The following is an 18,572-nucleotide window of genomic DNA, read 5'->3' on the forward strand; positions in this document are numbered from 1 at the left end:
AGACTTCGGTATAAACAGTGCTTGAGGTGAGGGAAAAAAGGATGTAGATTTTCTGAGAGTAAAGTGACTTAGAAGTGTATTCAGATATTTTCCTTAATCAGTTCCAAATCAGTCATGGTAAGCATAAGAAATGCTGACTGGGGGCAGAATTTGGGGTTAGAAAGCTAAGAGCAAAGTGATGATTTTATCTGTAGCAGCAATGGCTTGCTTTGAGGTGCTCAGGGGCCACCTAGCATTGTAGCTTATTATTCAGGCCAAATAATACAGTGTCGTGATCAACTGAGTGTTTTCTAGGGAAGCATGAAAGGAACTAATCCATGCAATAGAGACCCATAGTCATTTTTAAGTGGATGGGCAGGCCAGGAGGTAACACGCAGACATACTATCAAAGCTAGCTGTATCAGGACAAATTAATTTTGACTCATCACTGATCCAGCTAGACTAATAAGGATAACTCCAGCAGAACCACTTAGATGTCTCCGTACAGGTAAGAGGAAGCATGTGCTGATTTGCTAATAAGGATGCACACATTGACATTTTTTGGAATTTAGCAAGTACTAGGCCTGTTTTGTTTCCAGGAATTCCTTCAGTCTTTCGTTTTCCTAGGGTTATACAAAATGTTGAAACTCTGCTTTTGTCACTTGACATTACAACTGTAGGAAGTAGAAAGCCTGGACCCTGTCTGCTGCTTGAGCTGGTCTAAAGTGTCAAACTAAAATATCTAACTTTAGCATCTCTGTTTCCTAGCCAGGTAACAGTTTGCTTAGTGTGTTTCCTAATCTGAAAGTAAAAGCATAATTTTGAAATAGCTTTCATTTTGAAAGGTTAGACATATTTTGGAATCAAAGAGGTAACAATGTTTATAGTTTGAAGATCAGAAATTTAGGATTTCCTTCTTAAGGATACAAAAGCAGCAGAGCTAATCAAAACAGGATTCTAACCTTAAAAGGATGAGAATTCATGAAATGCTAATGTCTTTCTTGGATGACATCCCATATCCAGAACTGAGCTCCAAATTTGTCAATTAAATGTGTATGACGTGTCAATTAAAACTGAATGTAGCATTTAGTCGGTTTCTGATTTTTGCTGGTTCCCAGCTGTCATTGAGTCCCACTTATTTGAATAGACTTAACTGTGAAAAAATTCTATTAAAAGCATTCCGAGTTTGAATTTGCCCTACTTTTAGCAATGAATCTGTCACCATGTCCATCTGAATCTCAGCACGTTTTTTCTCCTATTTGTTTTCTTCTAAGTGTAGCTTTCATGGGAATTATTTAATTATGGGAATATCAGAAATGTAGTTTACTTGCTAAGGAACACTGTGGTCTAGCAAAATAAGTTTGTGGTCACAATTCTCTTAAACCGTACTGGATAGTGATGGGAGTTGGGGAATTATTTCCCTCCCTAATTTTCCAGGCGTTGAAAAAGAGAAAGCTCAGCAGAAATTAGTTTGAGGAAAAACAAGGCCTTCTGGGTTTGGTTGTTGGGTTCCTTGATAAAGAAGAAAAAGGAACAACAAAAAAAGAACAAGCAGATTGGACCATGCAGAAAAATGGAAACCAGCTTTTCTTGGGGAACAGGGAAATCCTCAACAGCCTTCTCTGTAATCTTTGTTAATGAATTGAAATGTAAACCTTTGAACAGTATAAATTGACCTTTTTTTTTTTTAAGATAAAAAATACATAACTACAAGGAGTAAACAAGGAAAGAAAACCATGAACATTTCTTAAACAACCCTAAAATAAGTAAGCAAAGACATACAAACAGCCTGTAGAGATCTTGCTGTGTTGGTTTTGTAGCAGGCACTTTCTTACTACTTCATGAACCATTTTAATCTTCTAGAAATTTTCATCCACATAAAATTCTCATCATCTTCATTAGTGGTCCATTCTCCCACTGCAGATGGTTACATTTTTATTACAGGAAATTACTTCTATAGGACACTCCATGGAGTAGTTGATACAGTAAATTTGTAACATACAGGATTAATTCATTGCATAAAACTTGAATTTACTGACTGTCAAAAAGTTGCTACTTCTTGAAGCTCATTCTTGGAAGGATATTTTTTTGCAATGGATTTGGTACTAAGTTCCCCTGCACTTCCTAGGCAAGTGCTGACTTGCTAAAGGCTATTATACAAAGCACTGCAAAACTCATATGAGATTTTGTTTTTTCATCCACTGATTTATTTTGGAGGATTCAAAACCAAATGTAAAGAGTAAACAACAACATAAGAAATTAATTTATGGCCTAGTAATGAAGGGTCTAAAATGAAATGAGAGAACCAATTTTCATTTGCAGGAAGAACAATTTCCTGACTACGAAGATTTTTCCAGTGTATTAGTGGTGCAAAGGGGCTATGGTATGATTAATATGTGGTAACACTTTAAGGAAGTTAGTTTTTGGGACGTATAGACATGTATCAAAGTCCAACAAGCTCGAGAAGACTAGAAGTCCGCTTAATGAACCACTTATGATTTTCTTTTCTGAGGGTGTTTTTGGCTACAAGCTTGCGCAGCTCCAATGCCAGATTTCATAATCCATCCAGGAGGCATTAAAGTTTACCAGGCATGGTTGAGCCAGTCATGAGGTATAAATCAGCCTTGAGTACCAACAGAATTGGAGTTTGACAGTAGTGTAAAGGGAGATATGTTGTCTTTTGGTGGTAAAAGTGAAATGATAACTTTCCTATATGGTAAATCTGTCATCGTGATAAATCAAGTATAGATGTTGCACATCGTATAATCCATCAGCTTTGCAGTGCAGAACAAACCTCTGCTCTCTGCTTTCAAGGGCCTATGCTGGTGATGGCAAGGTTTGGAGCACCGCTCTCAGGAGGACAGTTTTCCTAATCCATCTGCATCTGTTCTTGTAGTTCTTTGGGTTATGGGAAGATGAATGGCCTTCTCTGGGTTCACAAAATAAGGGGAAAGCTAGAAAGAGGTAGTCACTGCTGAGGTCAGAGATCAGAACTACAATTAGTACATGATGCTGTGTCCAGTTTGATTAGTGAAAATTTTGTCAGAGGCTTCAGTCAGAGCAGAATTTGGCTAGTTATTCTGCAAGCTCTTACCAGGGGCCAGATGGAAGTGATTTCTTTACTGGCACAGGCTTTCTAGAAATAACTAGACAAGCAGACAAGAACCTTGTAACTTATAAATAGCATCACATAATGAAACCAGCATTTATTTTTCCTAATTTTGATTTCTGATGCTATTAAAGTACCAGAAGACTTTCAAGCAATGTATTTGTTTTTAGAGCCATAGAAAGGCACTTGGATATCTATAGAAAAGGCTTGGAAGAAGAATAGGGGCCAGGAATTTGGTTTTCTCCCCATCAAGGAGAGTAAGTGAGGTTTGACCTCCACAGAGGTAGGAGGGAATCAGTGCAGCTTAGAGGAGTCCCAGTCTCACTTGACTCTCAGGAATCCAACATAATATACATAATGCCAACCAGGAAGGCTCTCAGAGAGTTTTTATCAACAATCCTAATCTTGTGTTCCATGCTATAGGCCTGTCTATATCCCTGAGGAATTCTCTCGCTTCTCTTCCCTGTCAGTTGAGGTTACCCAAAACCTTACATTTTTTATTCTTTTTTTTTTTTTCCTCATTTATTTTTGCCACTAAAGAAATACGTTTGTTATGAGCCACAGAAATGCGAAACATGTTCAGAACATCAGCACAGTTAGCCTCCCACACTTACAGTCCTATAGCTAACTTCATAGTGCTTACATTGGCATCCTTCTCACTCCCCTCCATTTTGGGGAAATTGTAATGGTGTCTGTGAGCTATACAGAAGAAAAGATGCTTTCCCTCCACCTTGGGCTTTTAATTTCTGTTTATCTGCACTAAAACATATTCTTCCTTTGAGGTAAGCAAGTCTAAAGGTGTATAGCATTATCTAGTTCATCCTGGGAGATGGGCCAGTCTTTTTGCCAGAGAATTGGGAGGTTATTCTGGATCTTATCTTGTTATTACTAAGCTAAGCATAAATCCACATCTATTTACCACACCATTAAGATACATATTTTGATGCTTTTATTGTATTGTTCAGAATGGAAATGACTCCTTGGTAGTGTAATACTCCTCTAATGGCTCCAGGAGGTCAGGCTACTGCATAGGTTTGATTTGGCTACCCGCCTAATATATGGATTTGTTTCCTATAACTTTTGTGTTTTAAGCCGAGGATGTAGGCTTAACAGAAAAATGAGGAGATGGACTGTTTGGGATGCCGTGGTAAGCAGAGTTAGCATTTTCTTGGTCTAGAGTGCCGATTCTGCCAAACTATGTGAAATGATACCTACTGGCTTTACAGAGATTTTGGTTCACTAGGCACCAAGATAAAATCATTAAATTAAATCATTCAATGTGGAACAGAGTTGGTGTCTCATAAATCGGGCTGTAAGGAAAGAAAGCAAACAAGCATTTATTATTTATGACATTTTAGACTTAGTGGAAATATTTTTGTTTTGTGCGTTTGTTGGTGGTGTTTTGTTTTGTTTTTAAACATCAAAAATTGCCTCTGTGGAAGGCCAGTTTGATCAGGGAGCATGTAATGGAACAGGACTGGTTTTAATATTAGTTCAGATTGAATCCAACCCAAGTGATCAGTATCTTAACAGGATGAATATCTGACATTTAGAGATGGTAATTCATGTGACAGGAACTGATGGTTTAGTTCAGTGCTCAGTGGACTAATTTTGCATGAAAATAGTATTTTCACTAATTGATTCATCTCAGATAAGTGAAAAAAATGTGGTAAATTGGCCATATTAACCCAGGAGAAGCTGATATGCACTGTCTATGTGTAAATGTGATATTTATATTAATGGCATGGCAAAGAAAGCCCATTGCATGCTACGGGTATCTAGTTTTCTAGACACATATTTAATGAAAAAATAATTCTGCATATTTTTTAACCTATATTTAAGGAAAAGAGACTTATGACATTGTCCTGTGTGAGTTCATCAGTGCTTCCTGGTAACTTTTGAACGGAGGCAGGTAAAGTTACAGGAGATGTATACGTAAGGTTTCTTCAGTTGTCTGTTTGTGCAGCAGCTTATGTCACTCTGCAGGCATTTAAAGAACTGCAAAGAAAAATTGCCAAGTGCACTACACAAAGCTGAATTGTTAAGCAATATGGAAATACAAGTCGGATATAAAAATGTATTTATTTGCCAGTATAGCCATAACTGTACGTTTTTCTTGTCCAGGTGCTTTTTCTTAATAAAGATGATAAATGTCTTTTCAGTATTTCACAAATAAAAATGAAATGCCTTTAGTGTATCATCCTTTTAGAGGCTCTGTTCAGTGCCATGCACAATAAATAAAGACTAATAACCAAATACTTTTTAATAGTTATTTTATTGTATACCAGTTGAATAGTAGTATATTTGTTCCTGAAGCTTGATACTTGTGATAGTGGTATTTTGCATATGTCATCTGATTTTGTCAGAGAAACAAATTAGCACCTTGATTGCAGAATTATTAGTGATTTTTCATTTCATCCTCCAGTTAAAGCTCTCGGACTGAATAAGTTATTTATCATCCTGCTACCTGATAGAAAGTTTAAGGCAATCCTACCCCATTTATACCCAAGGCATGACTAAAACTTGTTTGGTTGTTCCCAAGGAGCAGATATAATGTGCTTTCTGGTTTCATAAGTATGGCTAAATCCAGATCCCTTTGTAGTTCTTGAGCATGTACTGACTAGCTGAAAATCCTGTAATGAAGAATCACATCATTCGTTTAATTGGTGTTCTACATGATAGAAACAAGGGCAGATGCAACTCCTTGCTCTCCCCAGTAAATCCAGGGCTGTGGAACATACTTTGAAGTAGTGACAGTTTTATGTCCTCTGGAGTAGAAATGAATTACTCTTCCTACATCAGATGAATTAGGGTTTAGAAAGTCATGTAGTCTGCCTATGTAGCCTAGAAGTCAGCAATCAAAAAACTTAAATTATGTAGAACTAGTAATTTTCTGCAATCTTTCTTTCTATTGATTCCAGTGATAATTAAATGTGAACCTTTTGGCAGTTTTTGGAACATTTTAATCATTAAATTCTATGGTGGCGGATTGAAGGTCTGCATGTCCAGAGGTGAAAAGGGCTTTTATCATTACTTTGCCTGAGTGGGTTGAATATGCTTGCTGACATTATTCTCGAGGGTAAAAGATGATTTCTTTCTTTTACTGACAGGAATATTTTACAGGCCCCTGACAAACCAGAACTCAGAGGTCCTTGATATATCACTTAAGCTTGGTCCACTCTGGCAAAACTTTCTGATTTGATATTTTTGTTTTAGCAAATTCTTCTATTGTAGCCTTTCATTCAAACTGTCAAATTATCTTTCTGAGCAAGTACAGTAGTGCTAAAATACATGGGAATCAATCAGTAAACACTTGATTATTTTTTTTTTTAATCTCTCTAAAATGTTTTGTCTGAAATAGGAAAGCAATTTTCATATCTAGCCTTAACCAAGTTAGCAATTGCTCTGGTCAGTGTTGAAGAACATCCTTTTTAATGACATCCGTAATACCACCGTTAACTAAAATACTGACACCCCACTGAAATACCACCTAATTCTTCATTGGTATATAGCTGTAATGACCTAGTATGCATATAATGACCTAGACATGTCTCTTGTCTAGCTGTTACTGCTTATGTGAATGAAATCCACTTGTTCACACAAGTCCAAGTCATTTAGGATTGTGACCAAACCTGAATATCGCTAGAGGAGGTAGTACTAGTATTGTAGTACACAATTTGCTGTATCTAACACTCAAAGTATAGTGCATGGTTTATAGGCAAAATCTGTTTACAGTATGAACATGCTCCTTGGATCACTGAAATCTAGTCATGATCTGTTTTGTCCTTCATTGAACTGGCTTTTTGAAGACACACAAATGTCAGTGAAGTCAGAGCATGGAAATGCTAATGAATGGCATACAGGGAAATTTTTCATGTTCAGTGCGGAATAAAATTTACTAATTCCTTCAAAATATTGGTTGCTATTTCAATATCCCAATCTTTATTAGAGAAGCTTGTTTAATTGCTCAATTTATTGTTATGCAGGTGGTGAGGGTAGCTATGAAATGGATGACTTTTTTGTTTTTTGATGTTTGCAATGCACTAAAGTAATATAGAAATTGGGGAAGGTTGCAGTTCAGAGTGCTGCTAACCTGATGTCTCTAAGACATTTTCTAGAATACTACATATAACACAACAGGCAGTTGCAAAGAGACTTTTTACGTTTTCTAGTGCTACAGCGTGTGGTAGGATTGTGACTTATATTGCTAATAGTTATTTTATTATGTGGTTTCCAGAACAACCAACTTGAAGATATTCTTCAAATTGCTTTGTAGAATGGCAAGCATCCTTGTCTTTCCCTTTTTTAGCCTTTTTTTAGCCCTTTTTTTTTTTTTTAACTTTAAAGTTTGTATCAACTGAATAGGTATGCTTAGATTGCAAGAGGCAGATCTTTTTGACCTTGAAAAGAATCGATTTCCCTCTCACTTCAGGAATGGTTTAAATTGTACAGGGAGGTTTTGAACTGAATGTCATACTCCCTGCTGGATAACATCATTGCCTGTGGACTGGTGAATTAGAGATTTCTCTAAGACATGAAGAGCATCTCCTGCTATATTTCTAGACTAGTCAATATACTGTTCAAATGCAAATTGTGTATATTATTTTAATAATTATAATATTTTAATATATTAGTAATTCTCGTAGCAACACTACAGCTAAATTAGTGATATAAAGTGAATGACTTGCTTTTGGAAGTGGAGGTTTTATCTGTGTGCTGTTCTTACAGGCTCAGTCTCTAAAGACTAAATAAGATCCCAGTCCTGCAGGATTACTTGTGTGAATAGTGTTCCTTCCATGTATATCTTCTCAGGATAAAGCCTTTGTTTGTAATTTCTAGGGCAGCAACCATATCTGTCTGTTCGCTTTTTGATGCACCTCCACTGTGAATGCATAACTAATAATGTTCAATTTTAATTCCTTGTGAAAGCAGTGCCTCCAGCTATGGCCAACAGCAGTGTTTTTTTTTTCCATGAGCTAAATCCAGAATAAATGGGGATCAAGTGTTACAGAGGCTTCTAGCAGATTAATCGCATCCTCTGGTGCCCTGTGAGTTGTCTTGTTTGCAGCCTGGCTTCACAATGGACTCGCCTGTAAGAAATCAAGAGCTTGGATCTCTATTGCTCCCAAATCACGCTTCCCCTGGTCACAGGCCTCCATATCTAATGAAGCAGCCTGCAGCTAGTAGAAGATGATGAGATGTTGATGTGATTAACCAAAACAATTGTAAAAAATCTCTTTCCCTTAACTCAGTGGTGGCAGCTGGAAATGTTTTTCTTGTCTGTTCCAGTAGCTCTGGTCCATGCAGGCCTCTGGTGCCAGGCCTGGGGCTGCAGGTGTTACGCTTCTGTTACGGGCAGAAGGAAACTGTTGGATATTGAGCTCCAAATTTAGTTTTAGCCTAACTGAAGTCTTAACTTTCTAGTCACAGTACTGCATTTACATTATTCCATCTCTGTGATTATGGTTATTAAGCAGCTAACTAAGACAGATTTTCCGGTAGATGTTCCCTTCTGTGGTGCTAGGCCCACCCTTCTTTCAGTGGCCTTGGCCCCCAGGCTAGGGGTGTCCATGCTCCCAAGGAGAGCTGGGGGGTGAGGCTGAGGGGAGTCAGTGGTACTGTGTCATGAGGAGCAATTTCATGCAAGTAGAGGTAGTCCCTTACTACCTCCTCATAACTCCACTTGCAGTTCTTTTTATAGATTTTCCTACCACAGCTGGCTTGCACATTCTTCATTGATTCCTCTTTCCACATTACACTTGCTTTTCTGTTTGTTACCATTAAAACTGGCTTCACTTGACTCATTCATTTATATTGTGATTTGTATTTACAAGGTGATGTCTGTGGTATTTTCTTGTACCTGTACCATGCTACACTTTGGTTTTATTCTAGGGCTATATATAGTTTTGTGATTTGGCATGATCCTACAGTTAGTAGTTCACACAAAAGTTCAGGTTTTGTTTTCATAAGCCTTAGAAATGGGAAGGAAATTTGGAATGAAAGAGCTTTCTAAATATTGAGGTTGCATCTGATAACTGATTTTTTTTTTTATACCAGTACAGGCTTTCATGTGAATGCACTGTGTTATTTATTTTTAGATCAGTCTATGCTTGGCATCCAGTAAATGAGCTTAGTTAACAGCACTGCATAAGGAAATCTGGTGGGACTTTTCCTGAAGGAGATGATGGTAAGGTCTTCCTGCCCAGCAGGCATACTACAGTCACTTTTGTAAGAGGGTTTGAACAACCTCCCTTCTGCTCCATACAGCTGGGATAGACTGAACAGCCAGGAAAGGCAAAAGCACCACAAGAGTTGAAGGAGTGTCTCCTGGTGATTGCCTGTGTTTTATGTTGCCTGACAAGGAGCCACTACCAAGCGTTCTCTATCATCTTAAGGATCTACTCAAACTAGAGCACATCCATAGTAAATTCACATCAAACAGTGGTACCATCTGTGAGTGGTACAGATGGCCTGGGGAAAGGCAAGGTGCGTACCCTCAGATCCAGGTGTGTGCCTGAATCACAAACCTTAGGTGAGAGAAACCAAACTTATAACCAGATTTTTCCCATTGCTCCATGACACTGATGAAAAGCTCTTCCTGGAGTAAAGATTAAAAGTAACACCCTGGTTTCCAGAGTCGAAAGATGGCTGGCAATTTAAATGTCAAGTTTGTTCACTTTTACTGTTATTTCCATCAAAATATCCACTGTACTGTTTTTGCTTGTTAGAGATGCATGCTATAGGAATGGTAACTGGAAAATGCTTACCAAAGCAGGCAGTCCATTCCTTTGCTCATGCAAATTTTCCCCAGTGAGATAATATACACTAAAACTTCAGTGATCATCATTATAATAACGTCTTTGTTAAAATAAGCTCTCTGAAGATTTACATGAACAATTGGTTCAATAAATCATATTTTGTTTGTCAGGTCATATTTCTAGATTTGTTAAGCTCATCCTTGATGTATTTGCATGTTTTTGCTTTTAAATTTTGTTGTTTTATGCTTTCTCAGTGTTGGTTCGTAAAGTTGCTCTCTTTAATAGTAACTACATGAAAGTTTTAAATCATGCCCATCAAAAGAGGCCTCTTATACAACTGTTAAGTTTGAGGAACTGTTTTTTGAAGCTTTCAGGAATTAAAGCTATAGTTCCTTTTTTTAAACTGATGAAGTTAATTGATTTATGCTCACATTTATTATAAGTGAATGGGGCATTCAGTATGACAGATTGAACTTCATACTTGTGTGCATAATTATAAAAATGCCATTTCAGACATTTTACAAGACCACATGGATATTTAATGTTAGAAGAGATTTTCTAAGAAACAGAAGTTTCTAGAACTTCTGAATGAGGCTGAATGAGGTCTGTGGAAAGAGTTTGGTCAAATTTCCCATCTTGCTCACCTCTCCAACTTGTCTGTTTTCCTGAAGGAATTGATGCTTGCTTGTTCCAAAGAAAACCCCCACACAAGAAATCCTGCCATCAGTGAAGTAATTTGTAGGTTGATTTCCTTTGGCAGGGCCAAAAGATAGTTCTTATTTTCTCGTTTGTATTGTTCCTCAGCAAATTCTGAAAATGTGTTTTAAGTTGCACAGCCTCCATGGAGCAGTATTGCAAAAGGTCATTTTCATTGTTATGACAGGTGTGTGTGCTGCCATTATAAGTACAACTGAAAGACTCACTAGTCTTCAATAAAAAGCTAAATTCAGATAGAAAAAATTAGCACACGAGAAATTACTTGCAAAAGTACCATGTTAGAAGAAGGTAATTTAAGCATCAGAGCAAGGCACTTAGGAGTTAGAAAGCATTAGCTGTGGTTGCCTGTGTCGTAGCAATGAATAGCCAGAAGTGTTGTTTCCAAGGTGCTTGGGCTCTGGCTCCTGCAGCTCAGTGCAGTGCTGTTCTTCACCCACTGCTTCCCTGTGCTAAGTCAGAGAAGCTCCCCAAAAGCAAGGCTGGAGAGGGCGGAGGGATAAGGTGGACAAGTGCTTGGGGTGATGGTCTGGGCAAGGTGTGCCTCAGTGCGTCATTCAGTCTCCAGCCCAAGCGCTTCCAGATTGCCGTCTGTCTGTCCTGCTTCTGGAGACTGGGTTGGACCAGGACAGAGTGCACTGGTAGAGGTTTGTAGGTGCTCAGCCTGATGGGAGAAAAACTACTTTTGGTTTTTGACTTATGTAGCAAGGAAAGATCATAGATAGGAGGGATCTGTGTGTTCTGTATTTATACATATAGATATCTATCTATCTATCTATCTATATATTTATATATAACATAGAAAGTTTGTGCTAAAGCAATTTCCTGACATCTGAATTATTAAAAAAAAAAAAAAATAAACAAACGAGAAAGGAAATGAGAGGATTAAAAGAAGGAATAAGCTCTGGGCTTGGATTACAAATTGCTTGAAGGATGGGAACTCAAGTTAGACAGGTGATGTAAAATTCAATTAGCATCTAAAGCAACCATTTAACCAACCATTTAATTTATAATTTTCCAACAATGTGAGATGAATTTATGTGTGGTTTTGACTGGCATCTTTCTAATGTAGCATCTATGATGCTTCAGGTGTATCTTTGATGCTATTACCCAAGCTGTAATATAAGAGGACAAAAAAGGGAGGTTTCTTAAATTAAGCTCAGTTTCTCTTTTCATGCCACAATGCTGGATCTCTGATCTAGTATTTTGTACCATTGTTGTGTTGGTTGTATCTCCTGCTTTATACTGCAACTATATTCTTGCTGGAACTATGAAACTAAGTTCTTTCTTCTTGTCTCTGTAGGTCGAAGAATTCAGGCTTTTTTTTTTTTTTTTTTAGAATTGCATAAACAGTACAATATATATATCTTTTAAAGATATGGAGAGACTTTTGTATATTTTTTTAACACAACTTCTTGTTCACGGTATTTTTTGAGCATTTGTTTGCTTCACTTCTTACATTCTTTCAGTTTTCTTAGGGTGAAAGTGATAAGAGCAAGTTGAATTTTCTAGCTATTATAATAACAGATTACAGAAATAGTTAAGCTACATAATCTTTTTTTTTGCAGATTTCAGGTGATTTTTTTGTGAAGGACTTTGTTGGAAAGGCCGTATGTGTCAGAACATGAAAGCAGATACTTAAAAGGATTAGGTGAAAAAGCAGAGGAAGGCTTTATGGAAGGGAAGCAAATTATCACTAACAGCTGTGACAAAAGGTACTAGAAAAATGTCAGAAGTTTTTGCCATTCTGAGTCAGAGCTTAAATCTGAATGCAGTTTGTGTGTTTAGAAGTGCTTTCTCTAACAGTTGATTATATAAAGACATTTTTAAGAGTTACAAATAACTTACTGGCTTTCAATTGGAACTTGATAACTCTAGACAGATAACAACTTTATATCTCTTTATACCTTGGAATATCCAAGTGCTTTGACATACACAAAAAGCATTACATTTTGTATTTTTGCAGGACTGTACATGCTGTATTTTCATCCAGAAACCATTCCTAAGTAGATTCAGATAGATAAGCAGGTACAAACAATAAATTTATGTCAGTTAGGTAAAGATATTTTTTGTATGTTTCTTTTTCATGGGTGATGTTTTGAATGACAAAATTCTCAGATAGTGTCCTCTGCAATGGAGTCATCAAAAGCTTATTAAGTATTACAAAAAAGCTTTTTTTTTTTTTTTTTTGAGTGGAGGTTAATTTATAATGACCCATTGGTGTGCACATCAAATGCCTTGTGCTGAACTGATTGGTCCTACTGATTAGTGAAGACTGGAAGTGGCTTTTTTTGAGAGCTAATCGTGGCTTAGACATTACTGAGTTCAGCAGTAATCTGTCTGCATCGCACTTCTCTCTCTTGCCTCACACTGTGATTTAGGCTGAAGAAGTGAATTTAGGTCTGCCAAGATGATCTAAAATGCTGAGTGTTTTTTCATAAATTTAGATGTATGGAGATTCAAGCAAATTACTTCACTATCTTTTACCAGCCACTGTGAACAGAAGTGGGATTAAATTTGAAAAAAAAAATATCATAGAATTATAGAATCATTTACGTTGGAAAAAGACCTTCAGGATCATCAAGTCCAACCACCAACCTGGTCTACCAAGTCCCATCACTAAGCCATGTCCCTTAGTATACATGTCTCTTAAATACCTCCACGGTTTGGGACTCCACCACCTCCCTGGGCAGCCTGTTCCAATGCTTGAACACCCTCTCAATGAAGAAATTCTTCCTGATATCTAGCCTAAGCCTCCCCTGGTACAACTTGAGACTGTTTCCTTGTGCTCTATCATTTGTACCTGAGAAAAGAGACCGACTCACTCCTCGCTGCAGCCTCCTTTCACATAGTTGTAGAGAGCAATGAGATTTCTCCTCAGTCTTCTCCAGACTAAACAACCCCAATCCCCTCGGGCACCCCTCATAACACTTGCTTTTTAGTCCTCTCACCAGCTTTGTTGCTCTTCTCTGCACAGACTTGAGCATCTCGATGCCATTCTTATAGTGAGGGGCCCAAAACTGGACACAGTACTTGATGTATTTTAATGATGTGTTTTTAATGATTTTTTTTTTTCTTTCGTTCACATTTAAGTCATAAAGAGTAGAGCAAAGGAAGAATCATTCATCCTATTCCCTATATTCTGTTTATAAGCATCAAGTAGTTGTCATTATTCAAGTCAATATGCTGAGCTAGGTAGACCCCTCCTCTTGCCCTGTGCCCATGTGTTCTGTATTCTTCACCAAACTAGCTTAAAAATTGTGATGATCCTCCTCTTACATAAATGAGGAAGTTTTATGTTCTGTTCTAAACTTGCAAGGACAAACATTTAATTGGCAGTTTCCCAGACTACCCTGGGATATTTCTTTCCCCTCCAGTAACAGCACCACTCTAGATACTCTGTTTTGTTGTTAATCAACATTACACATTTCTATAGCTTAGATTTTTTTTCTGTAGTCCTACATTTCACCCGTGGAAAATGCATTTTTAGTTGTCTAATATCTGCAGTCTGCTTTATTTTAGCAGCTGCCTGAAGGTTTGACAAGTTTTTCCATAATGCAATGCTTACCAAAGGTAAAACATAGAGGTGAAATACTCACAAATGATGGATTAGTAATATCCAGAATTACTGATGAAAGGGAAAGAAAGTGTAACATTTATCATAGTTTACTTCTGACCAAGTGTTGCTCTGTTAAAGATTAAATTAATGTCTGCTGATTTCTTTCACGTTGCTTTTTCTTCTTCTGGTGTACAGCAGTGGTAAGTTTCAGTTGAAGGAAATGAACCTAAAGCTATTATCAAAAAGTACAGAATTTAGTATAACACAAGTGGATCTTTGAAAATAATGTATAGAAAGTTACAGGAAGAATATGGGGAGAAACAAAACTGGGGGGAGTGGCTGGTTTGCCAGAGAGCCATGCAGCCATCCGGAGGGCCACCCAGAGGGCTGGAGAGGTGGGCTGACAAGAACCACATGAAGCTGAACAAGAAGAAGTGCAGCAAGATAAGCTGGGGGACACCCAGCTGGAAATCAGCTCTGCAGAAAAGAACCTTGCAGTCCTGGTGGGCACTGAGTTAAACATGACTTAGCAATGTGCACTTGACACTTAGAAGGCCAACAGCCAGGAATACCTGGGTGCATTAGGCAAAGTATCACCAGCGGGCTGAGGGCAGTGATCCTTCCCCTCTGCTCAGCATTGGTGAAGCTGCACCTGGAGTACCACATCCAATTTTGGGTCCTCCAGTACAAGAGACGTGGACATCCTGGAGAGAGTCCAAGGTAGGACCACCAAGATGATCAAAGGACTGGAGCCCCACTCCTACAGGGACAGGCTGAGAGCTGTTTAGCCTGGAGAAGAGGAGGGGATCCCTGGGATAGATCTGGAATAGATCTGGAATAGAAGAGGGATAAGATCCCTGGGGGGGATCTTATCAGCATATATTGATACCTGAAGGGAGGGTGCAAAGAACACGGAGCCAGGCTCTATTCAGTGGTGCCCAGTGGCAGGACAAGAGGCAACGGGCACAAACAGGAGTGCAGGAGGCTCCCCCTGAACACCAGGCAGCACTTCTGTGCTGGGAGGGTGCCTGAGCACTGGCACAGGCTGCCCAGAGAGGCCATGGGGTCTCCTCCTTGGAGATCTTCCAAAGCCACCTGGATGTGGTCCTTGGCAGCCTGATCTGGGTGTCCCTGCTTGAGCAGGGGCTGGGGCAGGTGGGCTCCAGACGGTCCTGCCAGCCTCAGCCAGTCTGGGATTCTGTGATGTTGTGGTTTAGCCCGGCTGGCAGCCGAACACCACACAGCCGTTCGCTCACCCTCCCCCCTCCCTCTCCGGGATGGGGGAGAGAAACGGGAAAGTGAAGCCTGTGAGTTGAGATAAAGACAGTTTATTAAGACAGGAAAAATAATAACAATAATAATAATAATAATAATAATAATAATAATAATAATAGTATTAATAATAAGAATGTGTACGAAATAAGTGATGCACAATGCAATTGCTTACCACCCGTTGACTGATGCCCAGCCTATCCCCGAGCAGCCGGCCCCCCCACCCCGGCTAGCCACCCCTATATATTGTTCAGCATGACGTCAGATGGTATGGAATACCCCTTTGGCCAGTTTGGGTCAGCTGTCCTGGGTCTGTCCCCTCCCAGCTCCTGCTGCATCCCTAGCCTGCTCGCTAGCAGGACAGAGAGAGGCTGAAAAGTCCTTGGCTTGGTGTAAGCACTGCTCTACAACAATTAAAACATCAGCGTGTTATCAGCGCTCTTCTCATTCTAATCCAAAACATAGCACCCTGCCAGCTACTAGGAGGAAAATTAACTCTGTCCTAACTGAAACCAGGACAGTGAATAATGTATTTTAATGTAAGGGTGTTTCACTGAATGTGGTAGGGAATAATTCTCAAACTCTTACTCCAGAAAAATATGTTCTTAACCAAGGGGACTCAGCTGACATTCTTTAAATGCTTGTAATTTTATAAAACTGTTCAGAAACTTGAGGTTGTTCTTTCTGTGTTTTATTTTATTTTCCATCGCAGATAGTAAATTACAAAGCAAACATTTAAACCTTCCTGTTAAGTGTTGGAAGAAGGATAGAATATATTGTATTATCCTGATAATGTACTGTACTTGTTCCCCCAAAAACTTCCTACTCAAGATAAATATGTTGCTTGGAAATCAGTTTTCAAAGTTATTAAGATTTATGAACATGCAAATATGTACTTAGCAAGGGAGTGATTGGAGAATAAAATTTAGTTATGACAGCGTAAGTCCTTTTGTGTATGTGGTTCTGTAAGATTAGTTTATTTTTATCCATGGACTCTCGTGAATAGTTTACAAGGAAGTAGAAATAATAGAAATGTTCTTTATAGGTGGGATTATTCTGGTATTCTGTCCAGGTCAGCAGCAGCAGAAGGATTAAAACACAATATATGAACATGAACACCTACTTATTTTATAAGAGTTTGAAGGGATGAGCTTGGAAGTGCAATAATTATTTTCCTTCTTCTCTCAGCATAGTGGAATGCTTGTGACATTAAATTTTTAGAGATAACATGCCATTTAATGAGAGTGTTGCTGAGGCCATGGGAATGTTGTGTCAGTTTACACAGACGTGTGGTACATGGAAAGAAGTGGAGTTACACCACTTAATGAAGCCTTCAGAGAAATTATTACATTTCTAATTTTGTAAAGTGTCCTCGGGACAATGAAGACAGATCGGATTTTGTGTTGCAATAAATCAGAGTACACTAGAAACAAACTGAGTTTCGAGTCTGCTTTGAAGAAGCTAACTACAAAGTAGTACAGCTTTGGAGCCTGGGTGCTGGTTGGATCATCTGTCACCCATGGAGTTAACAATTGGGCCTTATATATCTAAAAGATTCCTTACCTCACATTTACCAACCTAACTAATTGTCCATTTGGCAGTTAGCACAATGTAGAAATCTTCACAGTTGCAATGAACTACAGTTACAAAAGGAAATACAGGCGTGGGGGTGAGCTGTAAATCTGTTAGTTTATGTAGCCAACTTCTGAAGTGAGTACTCTGCATTTATTTGTTTAGGTTGTGCTAGATCTTGGAAGCAGTTGAAAATTTGCAAGTAGTGCCAGTGTTGTGTAGTTACCACCTTGGATCCAGCGATCCAAACATTTCAGGGATATTACACCCAAACTGCTAAAAGAAGAAACGCAGATTTGGAAGTAGGTGGATGGTATCTGCAGCTGTGAATCAGAGAGTGTTTGAAGAAATCAAAACACAATTTGAGTAAAGATTTTTGAACTATTCTGGAAGGGCAGCAAAATTTACTGGGTGGAGACAAGTATAGGGAGGGATCAGAAAGCATACTATAAACAGAAGAATGAAATGCGTTAGAGAAAGCAGGAGTTTGGTGATAGCATAACTGATAATGTATCTGAGCTGACATCTCAATGCTTTACTACAGGAGAAAGCTTTCAGATCTATTTTTTTGTGTTAACGGTTATTGACTTTAAAAAATAGCTAAACGTGCATCTTAATTTATTTTCAAAGGCAATCTGTAATAGTTTGTCTACCAAGTAATCAGGAAAAATAAAACCATGCAAGTTTTAAATAGGGTAAGTCTCTTTTAAAGTTTAATTTTGCTAGGATTTTATTAATATGCCTTAGCTTTATGCAAGACAGTGAAGAACTGAAACCCATATGTTTATGAATGCCAGAAAACATCTGGGAAAAGCTGATTGGAAGAGCATGTTATGGAAGTATGCATAACAAATTATAACATAACGAGCAAATTGAAAAATTAAGTTAAGTATCAAGCAACCACACTGAACTCTGTCTTTCTTCAATCCTAGATACTGCTTCTGGATCTGCACTGAAACAGACTCCGCCTTATTAGAGGTTGGTGGCTTCTCTTTTTTTTTTTTTTTTTTTTTCCCCAGTATCCATATCGGATTAAGTTTAAGTGATGAAGTGAAAGAGAGGATCTTTTTATTAACCTCATTATTTATTAATCTTGATGCAGTGAAAAATGTGGTAAAAACACTGCTAATTCAGAAATTCATGCTGGAGTAATATGCAGAAGCAGTATTTTTGACCTTAATGTGATTAATTTTTAAATGTTAGCTATATCGAGATACAACATTTTGACATCAGGTCTGCATGCAAGGTTTTTTGATTCAAAGACTTCTCTAGTTTGAATTGATATTTAATATGTATATCTATAATTTCCTTCTTGAATGTTGGAGTAGAGATGGGATCTACCATGAAAGCCACACCAAAGAACTTTTTGTATATATACCACAGAAGCATAGGACCTGATCTGTACTTCTGTTGATTATTCAGAAATGACCTATTGGGCTCTACAAAATATGTTTGAAAAACATAAGGTGGTACCTGGTGACCAGATTACAGCAGGATAAAGCCCCCCCGACCGGTCTGTTTGTAGACATCGCTGGGCAATAGGAAACCCATAGCTCAGTGATGAGCTCACTATATGAAGGAAGAATAACCTTGGGCTACCTATAAAATC

General features: G+C 38.2%; 1 protein-coding gene across 5 annotated transcripts in view; it reads left to right on the forward strand.

Moving 5' to 3' along the window:
• Positions 1 to 18,572, forward strand: part of CNTN1 (contactin 1) — a 251,088-nt gene that overhangs the window by 54,751 nt on the left and 177,765 nt on the right. For all 5 annotated transcript variants that reach the window (XM_035544261.2, XM_035544262.2, XM_050710799.1 and 2 more), the window contains one exon: positions 17,896 to 17,941. The gene's annotated coding sequence lies outside the window, so the exon portion shown is untranslated. The remainder of the gene's footprint in view (positions 1 to 17,895; positions 17,942 to 18,572) is intronic.

The sequence above is a fragment of the Cygnus atratus genome, chromosome 1 (assembly GCF_013377495.2).
Source record: "Cygnus atratus isolate AKBS03 ecotype Queensland, Australia chromosome 1, CAtr_DNAZoo_HiC_assembly, whole genome shotgun sequence".
NCBI lineage: Eukaryota > Metazoa > Chordata > Aves > Anseriformes > Anatidae > Cygnus > Cygnus atratus.